The sequence below is a fragment of the Varroa destructor genome, unplaced genomic scaffold, assembly GCF_002443255.2.
Source record: "Varroa destructor unplaced genomic scaffold, Vdes_3.0 BEIS01000007.1, whole genome shotgun sequence".
Taxonomy (NCBI): Eukaryota; Metazoa; Arthropoda; class Arachnida; order Mesostigmata; family Varroidae; genus Varroa; species Varroa destructor.
Genome location: NW_019211460.1, coordinates 15,595,645 through 15,611,109, shown reverse-complemented (window position 1 = coordinate 15,611,109; position 15,465 = coordinate 15,595,645). Strand labels below are relative to the sequence as shown.

The 15,465-nt window shown below is 40.7% G+C and overlaps 1 protein-coding gene and 1 long non-coding RNA gene across 7 annotated transcripts in view; both read left to right on the top strand.

Moving 5' to 3' along the window:
• LOC111255001 (uncharacterized) overlaps positions 1–15,465 on the top strand; it is a 123,460-nt gene that overhangs the window by 71,547 nt on the left and 36,448 nt on the right. The gene's annotated exons all lie outside the window — the stretch shown is intronic.
• LOC147754371 (uncharacterized) lies at positions 3,386–11,230 on the top strand. The gene is made up of 2 exons (XR_015317308.1): positions 3,386–10,293; positions 10,923–11,230. It is a non-coding gene; the product is annotated as an uncharacterized LOC147754371 (long non-coding RNA).

The following is a 15,465-nucleotide window of genomic DNA, read 5'->3' as shown; positions in this document are numbered from 1 at the left end:
GCTACTTGGAAGATAACAACCTTGATTCGCAGAGCTGTGTCCCGTGCTTGTCATTTGGTCTGTTTATCAGTTGTCGGCTATGTGCGTTTCGAATTTAAACAAACGATGAAGCTAACTAAGTATGTGTAGATTCTGAGAAGAATTTCCAAGTTCAAAAGCTATAGAAAAGTAACACAAGAAGCTACTATATGTAGAAAAGACTACACACATACACAAAATGTTTTTTCGCGATCAGGGATGGCACTTGACAGATCTGCTATGTTTATCGCGTGTATTTAGAAGCAGTAAACAAAGTTCTTTAGTAAGCTGGGAACGATGCAAACGTGTTGTGACACGAAGATATTTTAAACGCCACAATCACTGACCGGGGTCGCACCACAATTACGAGTAATTAAACATGACTTACTTAAAAAGTTACCGTCTGGTAAATAGTTTCACAAAACGCACCACGGTAACACTAAGTATTATTATTATTACAAGTTGACATATCATCTTTATTGGCCGAACCCATGGTCAGGATCGTATTGTTGATCCAACAATTGCCGCGACGCATCTTATTCCGTGATTTTTTGAGCTCCCTAAAAGTCGCCATGTCACAGAGCGTGCAAGCCTCTGCCTAATGTCAACCGTCATTTTATTTTTGCTTCGTTATTAAACAACCTTCGTATTCTAACGCATGCGTGTTCCACGTCATGTAATCTATTCAGCCAACACTTGACTGCTTGCTTGTTATATATATATATAGGGTGAAACGGCTCCTGTGTAAGATACCTTGTTGCATTTCCATCAGTGGTACAGCAGAGATAAGCGTCAGCAATGGTCGTTTATGCTGGCGGTAGCAGCGTCTGCCTGCGGTACGATGGCACGAACCTTACATCGAAAGCGTAAAAAAGGAGGGTGGAGAATCGTGGCTATTACTGTAGCAGGACTACAATATATAAGACTACCGTCGTTACTACGCAGGCCACTATTGGCTCATTTGTGATGGATTCTTGAGCCGGTGTCCGAGAGGGGAGCCTCGTCTCCCCACATTTACCCATTCTTAAGCAAAAAGTACTACAGCTTTTCCTATGTTACGGCTATTATTATGACGACAATCATTACCATTATTATGGGGCCCAAGGCTTGAGCAACCGGACGTGTGTGGTGGTTGGGCGCGTGTGATGTAATTCACAAGGATCAATATGAAATGAGCTGTTAGTTATTAGCGGAGAAACGCAAGGGATTTCGACCGGGTACAAGGTGGGAAGGACAGAAATCTACCGAAGGGAACTGCTTACCGGCGGTAGAACTAAACAAGTCGCCGTCGTTGATCTGTTCGCGTATAAGTGCTAAGTTGTCAAGTGACATTGACCACACGAGCGAGCGAATGGTATTTTTGGAATAACCCCTATTACATACACGATCTCGTTGGTTTTGCGTGAAAGTAGTGTTTGCCAGGCTAGCTTTAACAGGCTTCTCGTTGAGCTTGAAAGTATATCATTTAATAATATGATACGTTACAACTGGTAACAAAGAGATGCTGGCTGACGAAACCTGCATTTGCCAACAGCTTTGTTGTTTTGCAAAAACAGCAGTTTGCGTATATATACAGTTATCAACTAGATCGCGTGTATGTATATAGTTTAGACTGTCCCTGTAGTAAGCGTGCCGCTGAATATATGTCTTGAAACTCTATAATAAGCGTAAAATACGTGAAATAACGTGAACGACAAGAAAGAATACTAGTTAATCTAGTATGTATGATGCAACTCTAGTGATATGATATTCTCTTGGCTTGTTTCTGCCACCCTGATATTGAATAGAAGCTTTCTGTCTCATGGAATCAGAAAAAGATTACCTCATAATTGAATTGCTGCTTATGTTTCTGCCGCGATCGTCTTCAGTCCCGCCAAACAGCACCGGCATCAATGATTTTCTGATGAGCGCGTTCATTTGCAGTGTCTTCTGTATTGCAACAATCCGTATCTCTGCGTAGCGTTGTTGCTACACAATAACACGGCAGTAATACTTGCCATCATAACGTGAATACTACCCCTCCTGGGCGCCATCTCCTTGCCATTATCAAGCCACGATCCTATTCATCCTCGAACCAGTCTAATATACATATTTGCATTAAAGTGATCGGTTGCTTAACCTGAACAAGGACGATGCCTCGGTAGGATACGGTGCATAAAAGGACGATTAGATAATAGCAGGACGTCATAACGGATGGCATTAGAAGAACTGGTGTTCAAAAGCGGCCCCTGTGCCGTACCTGTGACTTATGTAATTGAAAATTTACATGTTCTTGCTGCAGTTTATAACAGTGTTGAATTTTACGAAAGTGAAGTATGTGTTAATAGGTAAACAATAGCGATGATGATGATAGATGGTAGATTTGTCGTTTACTTGCTTGTTTTGCGGTTATTACTATCAACTCTTATATGTGGAATCTGTAATACATAAGCAATATACGAGTAAACGACTACCATACAGGTAAGCGATACACAGAAAAGGCCTATCAGAATACTCCTGTAATTATTTATAATTATATAAACTAAGTGCCTAGACGAATGTTTTTGTGAAACAAGTATTTCGGCACAATATATCCCAAAAAATTACGTGTATTTGTCTAGTCAAGTCATGCCCATGTCTGTGAAATCTAACATTTCAAGATTAATATTAAGAAAAAATAGCATTATATAAATGTTACAAATAAATGTCGTTGAATATAAGAATACATTTTTTTTTCTAGGAAAAACCCCAGCTGTCAATGGCCACGGCACTAGATCACAGCTAGACAATCAAACTGGATTAATTTTTGCATTGTACTACGCTAAAAAAATACAAGTGTTTGTATGATAAAAACAAGTAAACATATTGAAATGGGTTGAATTTTGGATGCGGCTTCACTCTCGAGGCGTTCTTTTCGTTCTATAGCAAACTGACACAAGCAGAAGCAAGGGGAAACATACTATTATTTTACTTTGATCGACGATCCTTCATTCTGTGGATGAGCGTAAATCTCTCATCAAAACCATGAATAGGATTCTGCCTTCTTTGAATCGACGTACGGAAAATTATCATCCAGGACTCAAAAAATTAGGGGCTATGATAATAAGTGAGCTGTGGAAAATGAGCGGAAGACGAAGCGCTGAACCTGAATTCAGTAAAAATACAGATTTAACAGAGTTAGCTAATAACAAATTTTACCAGTACTTTAAAGCTAATGTAATTTTTTTCCACTAGGGTGCGGTGGTAACGTGTGTACCTACGGGACCTAGAGACACGTGAAATGACTTTAGTTTATGACTTTATATAATACAGGCACGTCTGCTAAGAATAAGCAGTGAACTGATCTGAATAGGGCTGGCTCCATAAAAACTTCCTCTTTAGATTGTAACAATAAAACGTTGCCTAGCTTCGTTTTAGTATAAAGGTTAGTTTATCTAACGTATTTCTTTCAGCTGATTGCCGTGCGGGAGCCTGTAACGTTAAAAGGACAAAACTGATCGCGTATGCCGTACTAATAATGCCAAACTTTGTGCTTTTCTACGTCCATCGTTCAAAAAGCATCTGGCTAACTTAAAAAAGTGCTAAAAAAATAGGCTTGTCCATTGCTGATAGCAACGCGCCCTTTGCACCTGTAGCTGTTCGAATTTTCAGTATTTTCCTGAGATTTTTGTCTGCACATACCGCGAGCGGTTGTCTCAAACGAATGTTGCTTACGCTAAATGTCGATTGGGCCTTTATCTATGCTTCTGTACTCCCTCCACTGAAATTGGCGCTCCACTGAATCGTTCGACCTCTACGGAAACGAGTTCAGAAAGCGTCAGTTTACGAAAACTTTATTGTCGCTTCCACCAATCACGTGCGAACTTTGCGGAACTTCGAAAAAAATATCGAAAGGGCTTCCTCTGCTGTTCAAGCTAATTAATTCGCTGTAGCAATATTCACATTTGCGAAAACCGCTGAGCTAAACCATGCTCTATTACCGCCCAAATTATCCCAAGTCAGAGACACTTACTGGCTAATGGATATAATGCAGACGGCTGATAAAAGCGAAACATATAATTAAAAGCAATTTTTGCTTTTTTACAACAACAATACTTACAAAAAAAAAAAAAAAGTGGTTCTTGGATTACGTAAACAACGCGAGTTTTGCTCAAGGCAACCGCTTCTACTGTACGCGCGAATCGACTATACACAAAAGACAAGGTCAAACTCAAATTCAATATTTTCACTCAAAAGTTAAACGTTGGGATAAATACGACCTCGGCCGTAATGCCATATAATTTACTAAACAAGTCGCAAGAGGCGTTCTTAGGATGAAACTTAAGCATATTTTTTTTATGCAAATAAAATATTTCTTTTCGTGTAATCTTTCGATGCCTACTCGGTGGGCAGCAACGATGCTGTCGTCGTCGTCGGCGAAAGCCGACCCTTCCCGCGAAGTTCGAGGTTAAATGATCTGACTTCGTTCCATTATCTGCCTCTCCGATCGACAAAACTAGAAGTGTTTGCCATTTGGCTCCATTGTAATTATCATTGCAATTCTTATTACTATTATCGTTACTATCATCGAAGTCAGCATCAGCGACGTCGTCATTGTACAGTACAAGGTCAATGTAACGCGGTGGCAATGGGTTAGAGTGAATAAATATATCTAATCTTATATACGTGCATCGATTCGTCGACAATGCTACCATTAATCACCAAATAGATAGCACGACAGCTGTCCAAAAGCACGTAGCAGCCTTACATACATAGAACAAAGGTCATCAGACCCTGTCGGTCTCTACTCCGACAAAAAACGTTTCGGACTTGACGTATACTATACAAACGAATGCGCGCAAAGGCCGTCTTATAACATCGTACACGTGTTCGAATAGCGTTAGGAAAAGCAAAATACGTCCACTATATGTAGCGCAATCTCAACGGCACAATTCATAGCAATCGCTTACTCTGTTATTGCTAAGCAATGACTACTATTATTGCTATCGTGTCGTAAGCCTAATAGTACCTATTGGCACGCGTTTTCTCTAGCAGGCTTCGGCAACTGCTGTGAAAAAGGAAGCTGTAAAGAACCTGAAGGTTTTTTATAGAAATTTCGAGTTTGCTCATAATTCATTTCGTTACATTATAAGTGATCACGTTTTAATCTGCCGGATATTTTTGTTAGTACCGACAGCTATTTCTGTCCACGTCGTGCCTTGCACAAGCCACTCCGTACGTGTAGCACGGGATGCAGATTCATCGATAGATTTGTGTCGTTTCTGCGCGTACCGCCTCAGCTTTTGCGTCAGGCGATACCTAGTATTTTTGCGTCATCGGAAAAAAAAACTGATTTTCACGTTATGCCGTATTATTTCACAGCAGCAGCAACAACCAACGACCGCCAGCAATGAACTGGAGGCTCCTGTATCGTAAATATAATAAATCTAAGGTATTTGTCTGATCGTCTTTGTCATTGCAAACACAGATGTCAAGGTTTGTTTTCGAGTTTTGCCGATATCGTTGAAATCTACACCATACACCATAGATAGATACACCAATGTAATCAATTAATAATAGTAATAATAACAACATTTACTGCTCTATAGGGTGACGTTGTTGGATATATAGCGTTTCGATTTGTGCTATCATTACGCTTGTCGATTTCTACGGTTATTGTAAAGCGCCAATGTTGCACTGTGTACGGCGCGAGCTACGCGGAAAAAAGGTTATCTGAACATGTATCACAACAAAAAAATTTGAAAGTAACTTAGGACTGAGTATCTTTGATCATCGACAAGCACCGTCTGAATAAACAGACAGGAATCGATTACAAATTGTCGACGGATTGAGATAAACAACTCAATAAACCATAGGGCTGCCCGTCATGATTCGGAGAAAATGTAGCGGGGGTTTGCGGGGCAAACAACCGGGAGAATGCATATAAGATGCTATCAATTTCTTTATTAATTAAATGATTTCAATAAACAACTTAACGATTTAGGCATTCGATTGATAACTTAGAACTCACCACTTAATCGTGTGCATCAGTGTAATACCGATCTGTACAAAGAGCACTTGTCTTCATAATGCGATCATTGAATGGCCACTGAACCAGGTATTTTGGAATATATGCATCTTACGTTTTTGTATATAATATAGGAAAAAGCCGCTGCCTCCACTTTGCAATACGGTTCGATCGCGTAACCGCTAACGTCCAGTTGTAAAACCTTAGAAAAGGTACACAACATCAATAATGAAAAGACCGTAAGGCCCAGAAGCATGAAGTTAAAGAAGTTAGAGGACACAGCCTATATTGTGCACATCATATATTATTAGGCGAATGGCTCCCCGTGCAGTATGAGTATGCTAACAGTGGTGCCAGCGATGAAGTAAGCTATTGAGGACGTTTGTACATGAAAGACAAAACGACCGTTTCCAAGCAATACACGTCCTCACATTGCTATTGAACACTGCGCCATTGAATGTCTACGCGTACTAATAAAAACAGTAACCTATTATAAAGATAAGTTATTTTTCGAATAAGTCCAACAGGGGTTTCGGTAGCTTTAGCGTTGAATACCTCGATCCACAAACGTATAATCTCTTAAAACGCAACTAAGCTTTCAAACTAGATTTTAAAAAAAAAAAAACAAAATCTGTATTCATTTCAGAGAATTTAGCCTTCCGCCAACACGCGTTCATTTCAACTCTCCATTGGACTTTGGCCATAGGCGATCGTTAGCGAAATGTGGAAATTCGCATTCAGCCAAACTGATCCCGCGAGTCACCGCTTTCAAGCCGATGCGGCGGGTGATAATATGAAGCAGCTTTAGACTGTGTCACATGTCGGCTATCTTCCCACCGGATAAAAATCAAAACATCAGTGAAGTTCTTACTCTCACCGTCGAATCACCGCTTACGCGGCAACGTTCAACCTGCCTGCACCATATTGAACCTGTTCCAACAACTGGGTTTGGTTTTTTCGATTTTGAATCGCGTAACAACGCAGCTCTGTTTCGTTGTAGTCCGAACGGGCTCCAACCAAAGGCAGAACGAAGTCTTCGAATGAGACGATACTGGCAGGTGCCTTTCCACCGGAGGCCACCATCGTCGACGTAGTTCAACGCATCACGCAGTAGCCGATGACAGCAGAGCGGGTGCTAGTCCCTCCTTCTGAGTGGGGGGCCGATTTTCTCAACGGGCTTTCCATTCTCCCTCCGCTAAGAGCGTTTGATCGGATCGTCTGGGTTCAGCGCCCATTCGCCCGGGTTTCAGCTGCTACACCATTGCCGCTAATATAGCTACAGTTGTCGATGAAGACCTGTCATTGTGCTATAATGTCCACTTGTTCATTTGTTCGAGGAGTAGTGGACCATGCGGTTGTCGGAGGTGAGAGAAGATTTCAAAAAGTTGTCAAACAATGCCTAGTGATGTTTCCCGCAGGCTGCCAAAGGCAAGGTCGTGCAAGGATGATGTACGACCGAGAACAGCGTACATGTGCATGTTACGAGGAAACGTACCTGCATTTTGCACAAATTCGAATTTGAATGATTAGGGGCATGGGAAGGCTACTTAGTATGTTTAATGCTAATTACTAGAAGTGAAAACGATCAGGGCAAAGGGCAACTGATGGGCGCTAGACATTCATTCGTGACGCTTTTACTCAAACGAATAATGTTGACTAACGCTATATAGAGTGGTAATAAGTTCGTTAGAAGGGCAATTGCTTTGAACACTGGCTATATCAACAAGTGGTACTGCCGTTTTTGGATTGGGAATTAGTACTATATGTACAAGCTGCACGAAGATCGCAAGCTTTTGGCCTGGCCGAACATGTACATTTTTTGTATATCAATATCATAGATAGTTTGTTCCATCTGAAAACACTACGAGGTTTTTCACCATTCGACATGATAGATCCATTTTATCTGTTTTATAATTGTATCTATTAGCATAGTGATAATCCTTAGTAGTATAGAGAATACACACTCTTCCGGACGTTGAGTAGGTAAAGAGTTGTTGGGTTTGAGCAGTAATGTATTTTTTTACAGTCATCGTTGTAAGTGTTAACTAAATTGTAATTGTTTTTATATTGACATAAAATCTAGTGTGCATCTTGGTTGATGGTCATTTTTGGTGACCCTTTACGTTTTTGGGGGGCTATTGCTAACACGGTCGGCAGCCATGGCTCCAGACTAACAGAGGGTAACCTTTACACACAACCTGAATGCGATAACGTTTGACCTGAGACTAAATACGCACTAGAAGGAGCCATACAATCGCTGGCTTTCTGCCCACACACGAGGCTGCCAGAGACAACATAAAACGCAACGTTATTATCCGTCTAGACAGATGGATGCGTGTTCTGCGTAGACGGTTCGTGACAAGATGCCTAAATATAGTACAGGTCATTTTAGAAAAATGTGCATGTCCACTTATTTCTAGCTGAGTTGAGAAGAAGGCCAAAAAAAAAAAAAAAAAAAAAAAAAAGGTAATTCTGCTGCTCAACTTTTGTACACTGCTGCATATAGAGAAGGATCGGGCAACAAACAATTCATGATGAATCTATCCTTCCTTTTTTATTAAGCGATAGCTAAAATCGAATAAATACCGAGAAAAGAACTGCTGCTGTTTCCAGGAAATCAGTGAAACGGTTATCTCATTGGTCCTTCGTATTTGTAAGCTGTATATGTTTTTGCTTGTGTTCGGCTGAAAATCAATCTAAATCATAACAGTGACATAATAAATCAGCTTGTTGCTGGATCAACCTGGAAAGCTTTTGTCTGAGCATGAGGGAACGAAACTTGAAACAAAGTCAAAGGGCTAGATGCAGACTTTCATGTAACTTTTCCTTTTTTCCTTTCGTCTCGACATTTGTACATCGGGACCCAGACACACAACGTTACAACAAGCATTGTGACGTGGTAAGGAGGTGGCGTTAGCACTGCCTTATTGATATTTATGTATAATCTCAATAGATATCAATTTCGAATAGATTTTTCTTTGTCCTAAAACGGATTATTAGAGTTATGGATGCCAGAAAATATATCTGATTAAGATAATACAATGCTCAATAGACCGATTTATACTTTTGTCGGAGTGCCACTTTGCGGCGCGTCGTTACATCTCGCTCAGAGTCAGATTCACATGAAATGAAAGGTTGACTATTTACCAAAAAAAAAATAACATTTTCTCTCAAAAGTGAATAGATACATATAAAACTAATTTGAAATCTTATAGACAATCGTTTCTTTCCTTTTCATGACTATATCTCTGTGGCGTACAGTGTCTGGGATTTAATGATCGTTCAGCACGCCTTCGTATCCCTCCCTAAAGTATTTTGCTATACGAAGCGAGACATTAGTGCTCTGATAAACATCCAGCGATACGTTCATCAGGAATACATTTATCAGCGGTATTACTTGATTTTCTGGGTAAACCTTTTGCTTTCTCGGGAGTAGCATTCTATGATTTTTATCGTTCAATATGCTATTTCGCTAGGTCACATGTCACTTCAGAAAATCGTAAAAAATATCGTATCGATACGCGTCTTCCGTTATCAGTGCATGCAACAGTATCAATTTAGTGGTATCATCAACTGTCCTAGGATGTTTAGTTATCGAACGATATTATTTACCTATAATTTCATTATCCTCTACAAATAATCCCCGTCCGTGCGGCCTACTGTAGGCCCTAAAACATTGGCATTTGTACCCCTAAATGCCTCAGCAAAAAGCTGCCACTCTAACCATTTGCATGCTGAGTCAGTCTGGACAGAGACGTTTGCATAGCTAGTTTACGGCACGTAATTACGCCGATTTGGGCGGGAAGGGAGCCACCGTAGCTTCCACTGGGTCTTCCATACCTTCCGGTAGCTTAGCCGACAAACAACATAAGCAAAATGGATAATGCGCTAGAGGCAAGACTAGTCACCCATAGTACAATTGTAGGTTTGGAGCCACAGTGGGCCATGCGTGCCACCTTTGTTCAGTCGTATTACAGTGCATAGTGTCTGCGTAAATATGTAACTATTACATACAGGTGTACGCAGGACACAGCTGTCCAGCGCCCTCTGGTGGATTTTATCAAGGGCAACTGCCCGTACCGCCCAACATTGTCCTGTGTTCAAATAAACTGTAATGTAACGGTAAACTGGCAGATAGACAGTCAGTCCCACAGTGATCTAGTACTGATTCCAATGAACAATGGATAACTTGCTTCGTCTTTTCTCAGTTGACTGGAAAAAGGCCTCTGCTATGATTGCAATGGCGGTCGCTAAAAACACACTGACCGTTTGAATGACGATGATTATTGGTGAGTGTCGTATTCAATAAATAGGAAATTTGCCCAATGGAAAAATGATTAATGTGGAAACTTGTGGTTTATATTATTTTTAGCTTATATATATATATATATGTATATATATAATCAGTATCTGTAACTCTAATTTTGCGCAACATAGTTGTTGATAGCGGTTCGGTGTATTCGTGAAAACAACAAGATGGATCTACTAACTCAAACAAGGGTATACATATTGTAGGGATTTTTGTTGGTCGTTTTATGATTGATCATAAGACTGAGATGCCACGTGTGTAAGGGTCCTGCGCCAACTACAAGCACTACTGCATGTAATTGTCAAAAACAGAGCTAGACTAAGAGGTTCTTAACAAACTAAGCGTCCCGGCAATTGGCAACTTTCATCCTTAAATTAACACCTATTTGACACACAAAGGACAGCGTATGGTAAAGGCGCACGGATGCGCACTGAGCTTTACCACAACAAAAGTCAACGATACAATAGAATATAATTGCCGGCTCACTCTGTATGTACACTTATGTAGTTCGTCTTGTATTGGACAAAGGAAAATAAAGAGATGGTCGGTGCTCGGTTGTGGTTCGTCGGCTGTGAGCTGTGTAAGAATGTCCTTTCATTGTTTTTTCAGCTACCCAACGTGGCCGCGATAGATAATTTTCGCAGGTAAAGTCGATCACGACGCACGTTTCAGACGCTTTCTATCACCGTATTATATTTATGGAAGTATAAGAATGAACGTTCACTCACCAGGACTTTAGCAGGTAGAGGCGTTCACGGCTGATTGTAAAGGGCGGCGTTCCAACAGCTGCTCCCAATAGCAAGCGGATTCAAATAAGATTTGGATTACGGGTTTATATTCACAAAAATTATGATTATGTCGAGATTTATAATTCTAGTTTAGACCAAAGGAAAACAATAAATAACCACCAAAATTGACTTTTTTTTTCTCAACTTTCAACATAAAATTCAATGGGTGGTCAATTTATTCTATTGCGCGTCTCATTTAAATACAAATTTTCCGGCCGTATTTCTTCACACTTGCAAGAACTGATATAGATCATTAGTTTTTACGTTCGATTAGATATTCGTATTATATCTATTTAAATGAATACTACCATTTACGCTACCAATTTAGCGATGATAGCGAGGTGACTAAGTTTACGTTTATTCGAACAGTTTATAATATCTTGTGGGAATAAATACGTAAGGATTATGGTTGCGTCATGTTCATGTTACGCTCCCTTGGATCTGCCTGGACAAAAACTGACGGATTTCAGGGATCGCTGTCGACATTGTCTGATATCAACACATCGCTGAACTCTGGCGTTTTTTTTTAGTTCAGAGCAGTGCTACAGTTCATTTGGTTTGAGCCTTTTAGGCTTCAAATATCAACTGTATCTATACTGAAAAAATTAAGACTCGTCATGTCGTTACGGCCCTAAATGACAGGCACGCTTCCAGTAGGGTCACTTCTGTTGTTATTTGCGGATGCTTCAATAGGCTTCGCGGCTGTCAGTAACGAAAGCTTAGACGTCTAGTTTAGTCCATGTACTTAAGTTTCATAACTTGGCCCTCGCCAGAGTGAAGATAGCGGGCTATTGCTTATGCCTTCACCATTTAGCATTCACATGGTGTTTTTATTTTACTGAAACAATAGTGAAGGCGTCCTTCATTGGGTAATCTAAGCGCGCTGAATGACGATGAGCGAATAGTCTGTTGGCGATGAACGAAGTAATCACCAACAAATACGTTCACCATCTCGAACGGAACACTTGTACCATTCTTGGGGGCGCGGACACGGCGATATATAAACTAAATGTTACATTCGTTGATCTATTTTTGACCATCGCAATTTACTGTTTAATCTTTTTTATTAATTAATGTTAGAAATAGGACGATAAGGGATTTACGTTAACACTGTAGAACGTTTAGCGGTAAGTTCGAATTAAGTGCAGAGCAAACGTACGTCGTTCAGAAGACAGCATCACTAACTTATCGTCTGAATACTGCTTTGATTTCGGCTGTTGTTGATACTTCAGAAACAACATAGTTCTATCTGTGAGAGATACCGCATTTAACAAGATAAAATGAGCTCAATGTCCAAAAATCTGCCTTGTTATTTTTGTAAAAATCGTAGACCAGATATACTCTAGTTATTCTATGTATATATAATCTACATATTGACCTATGGGACGATTCATATCCGTAGCCAAAAACACACCTTGTTCACACGTTATGTACAACGGTTTCGAAGCTCTGCAACGGTCTCCCACTTTTCGCTGCTGCGCTAATTGTCATTTATCAAAATGATCACATGCAATTTGTCTTTGGTCATCCATAGAATTCATTCATTCGTATTTGACACGCATAGAATGACATGGGTTGAACCTGTAATTGACCGGCGATTGACACACGATTTACGGCGCTGTGCCCCCCCAACTTCCGGTTCTATTACCTCTAGTGAAAAGTGTCCTATTGTGGGCTGGGCTGATGATATTGGCCATTAGCCTTCCAACAGGACGCTGTAAAATTCTGCCTTACTAATCGCTGCAGTCTGTTGGAGAATCTCATCATTCTGCTATAATATCGCTCAAGCCTCGAATGATACGGAAACCTCGTCTCGTCAACTTGCTTTAGCTATTATTTCCCGTGCATGATTTCAGTGGCCTCGTTTGACTTGTACATAACTGGTCAACAAATCGTTTCGATATTGTCGGAAAAACGGTATATGCACATTTTGTATATAATTTAGGCTTTTTCTTTTCGCTTAAAACATCACTCCTTCATCATACATTGAAGTGCTTTTACTCTTATGGTTGACACAATTAATACCAGTGGTAAAATACGACAGAATTTCCTGCTACTACTGAAACTCATATGGGTACACGGCTGAAACTACCGCAAACAGACTAGTAAATCAACCCAACACTTCCTGTCGTTGATGACTATTACGAGGTGCAACGTGTATGAGGCGATCATAGTAATTGCAAAATGGCCTACTGCAGGTATCTTCTCGCTAGTGTAGACGAGGTTTTTTCTATTCACGTACGTTGCTGCGACGTCGACGATGAAAACCTACCCGAACTCCTTGAGGATACCACTCTGTTAATCTCAGCATTATTTCTGCTCACTTTTCGTTTAGTTTCGTACGCTTTTCACTACTTCTCACCGATAAACGCACACATCAGTCGTAAAAGCTAGACGTGCTTACGTTGTTCTCAACGGAGCGTTCCATCAACATTACCTCTTGAAAACCATCTTGTACTATACGATATATCCATACTCCTTTCTATATTGCGCCGTCATATGAGGGCATTGTTACGGTTACTATCGAAATTCATGTTCCTCCGATGGTGGTCCGATTCGACTACAACAGCAGCCTCAGTCACAACGACAAATAAGGAAAATAAACAGAAGCAACACCAATGTTGCAACTGAACACAGGTTCCCAGCAACTTAAGCTGCTTTTACGTTCCGTGACCCATTACCTGCAGATATTTAGTGGTGATGTGAGGAAGACTCATGACCCTCTTCCGTTTGTGGTTTGTCCAGACACATAGCATGGTGTGGCTGCAACAAACAGTGTAACCACGACCCAACGAGAGCGAACGTCGCGGCGACGCACGAAGTACGTTTTTCGAAGACTCATCATCGCCACCCTATCGACACGAGCAGCAATATCGAGGCTTAACATCCATGTGAAGCGGGGGTTGAAGTAACGGCGGGATGGTTTAGTGGTTCTGGATTGCCAGTCGCAGAAACAGCTACGTAGAAAAAATATCAACATCTTTTTTATAATAGAACGAAAGTCAGCGCAAGACTATTACTCCTTCGAGCGTAACCACAGCTCATCAGGCGCGGCCGGAGACGTCTGAGGCTGTAGGTTGCTGCGGGATATTCGACGTTGCTGCCGCCATCGTCGCTCACTCCAGCATCGATGTGCTCCACCAAACTACGGACAAGGGATACGTACATCTGCGGCTTTCTACGAGTCTCTGCAACTGTGTATGTGCGCCGTTGGTTTGTTGAGCTAAATGTCTACAATCGCGCCGTTCCCTGCATTTTCACCTGCGTCACTACTGCTACCGAAATCGAAACTCAACTGATACAGACACTCACTGATACCATTATCATGGGTACGCGAATTCAGTGGCGCAGGGGTGAGCAAAACTCCGATTTATTTAGAGACAAACGAAAAAACACATTGAGCAAGTGTCGTACAAACTGTATGTACCGATAGGAACACTAGAATTTCTATCAATGCGAAAATGTAGAAGTCGACGACGGTGGCGGCGATGGGAACGCAGAGGCCAGCAGCTTTTAATGACGCTTCGAAAGTCACCAGGGCGTGATAGATGCAAAAAAAGTTAACTGAGAAACGGCCAGCCTGAAAAGTCTGCAGTCAAAGAGTATTCAAAACACTCAAATTGCGCTGGGATCGATAGAAAAGTGGCGATATTAAATAAAATGGAAGATTAATGCGACCGCTGCGGTCGTTGTTGGAATACGCACTGTTTGTTATCTTCATGTAGTTGCTTTCTCCCAAAACACGAAGTTCGAATGGCGCTATACAATAAATCAGATGGAGAACTCGACAAGTTATAAACGGCTATACGAAGTTAGTCTAGGCGCTATATATATTAAGTCCTGAATAATGGCCATATACATACTATATAAATGACTTGTAGTAACTTGGCTGAGTATTACAGTAATAGGAATTCACTGTCGCAAACCGGCATAGCCCACAAGCGCTGAACGCTGTGATGCATTATAAGCTAAAACTAATACGACACTTTAGACGAAACAACCGCCGAGAGTTTTCGGCTGAAAAGGAACTACTTTACCTAGCGTCTGGTGACATAAACCAACTGATCTATGGAATATATATATACATATATATATTTTTTTTATGACAGCTTAACATTATTCTACAAGCCAGCTAGATTTTATTCATTAGCTCTTAGAACGAGATTTATTATTACGTTACGGTAGAGAGCTATGCATAGATTCATGGTAGCAATGCGGTTTCTCATAGGCGCATCACGTTAGCGTGGACAAGATAACAGAAAAACAGTTTATATATGATAGGTTATAAATGTTCTCTTCAATATTGATTTTGATTTCACCTACCTATTTTTAAAAGTGCTACCGAACAACAAAGTAAAATCGTT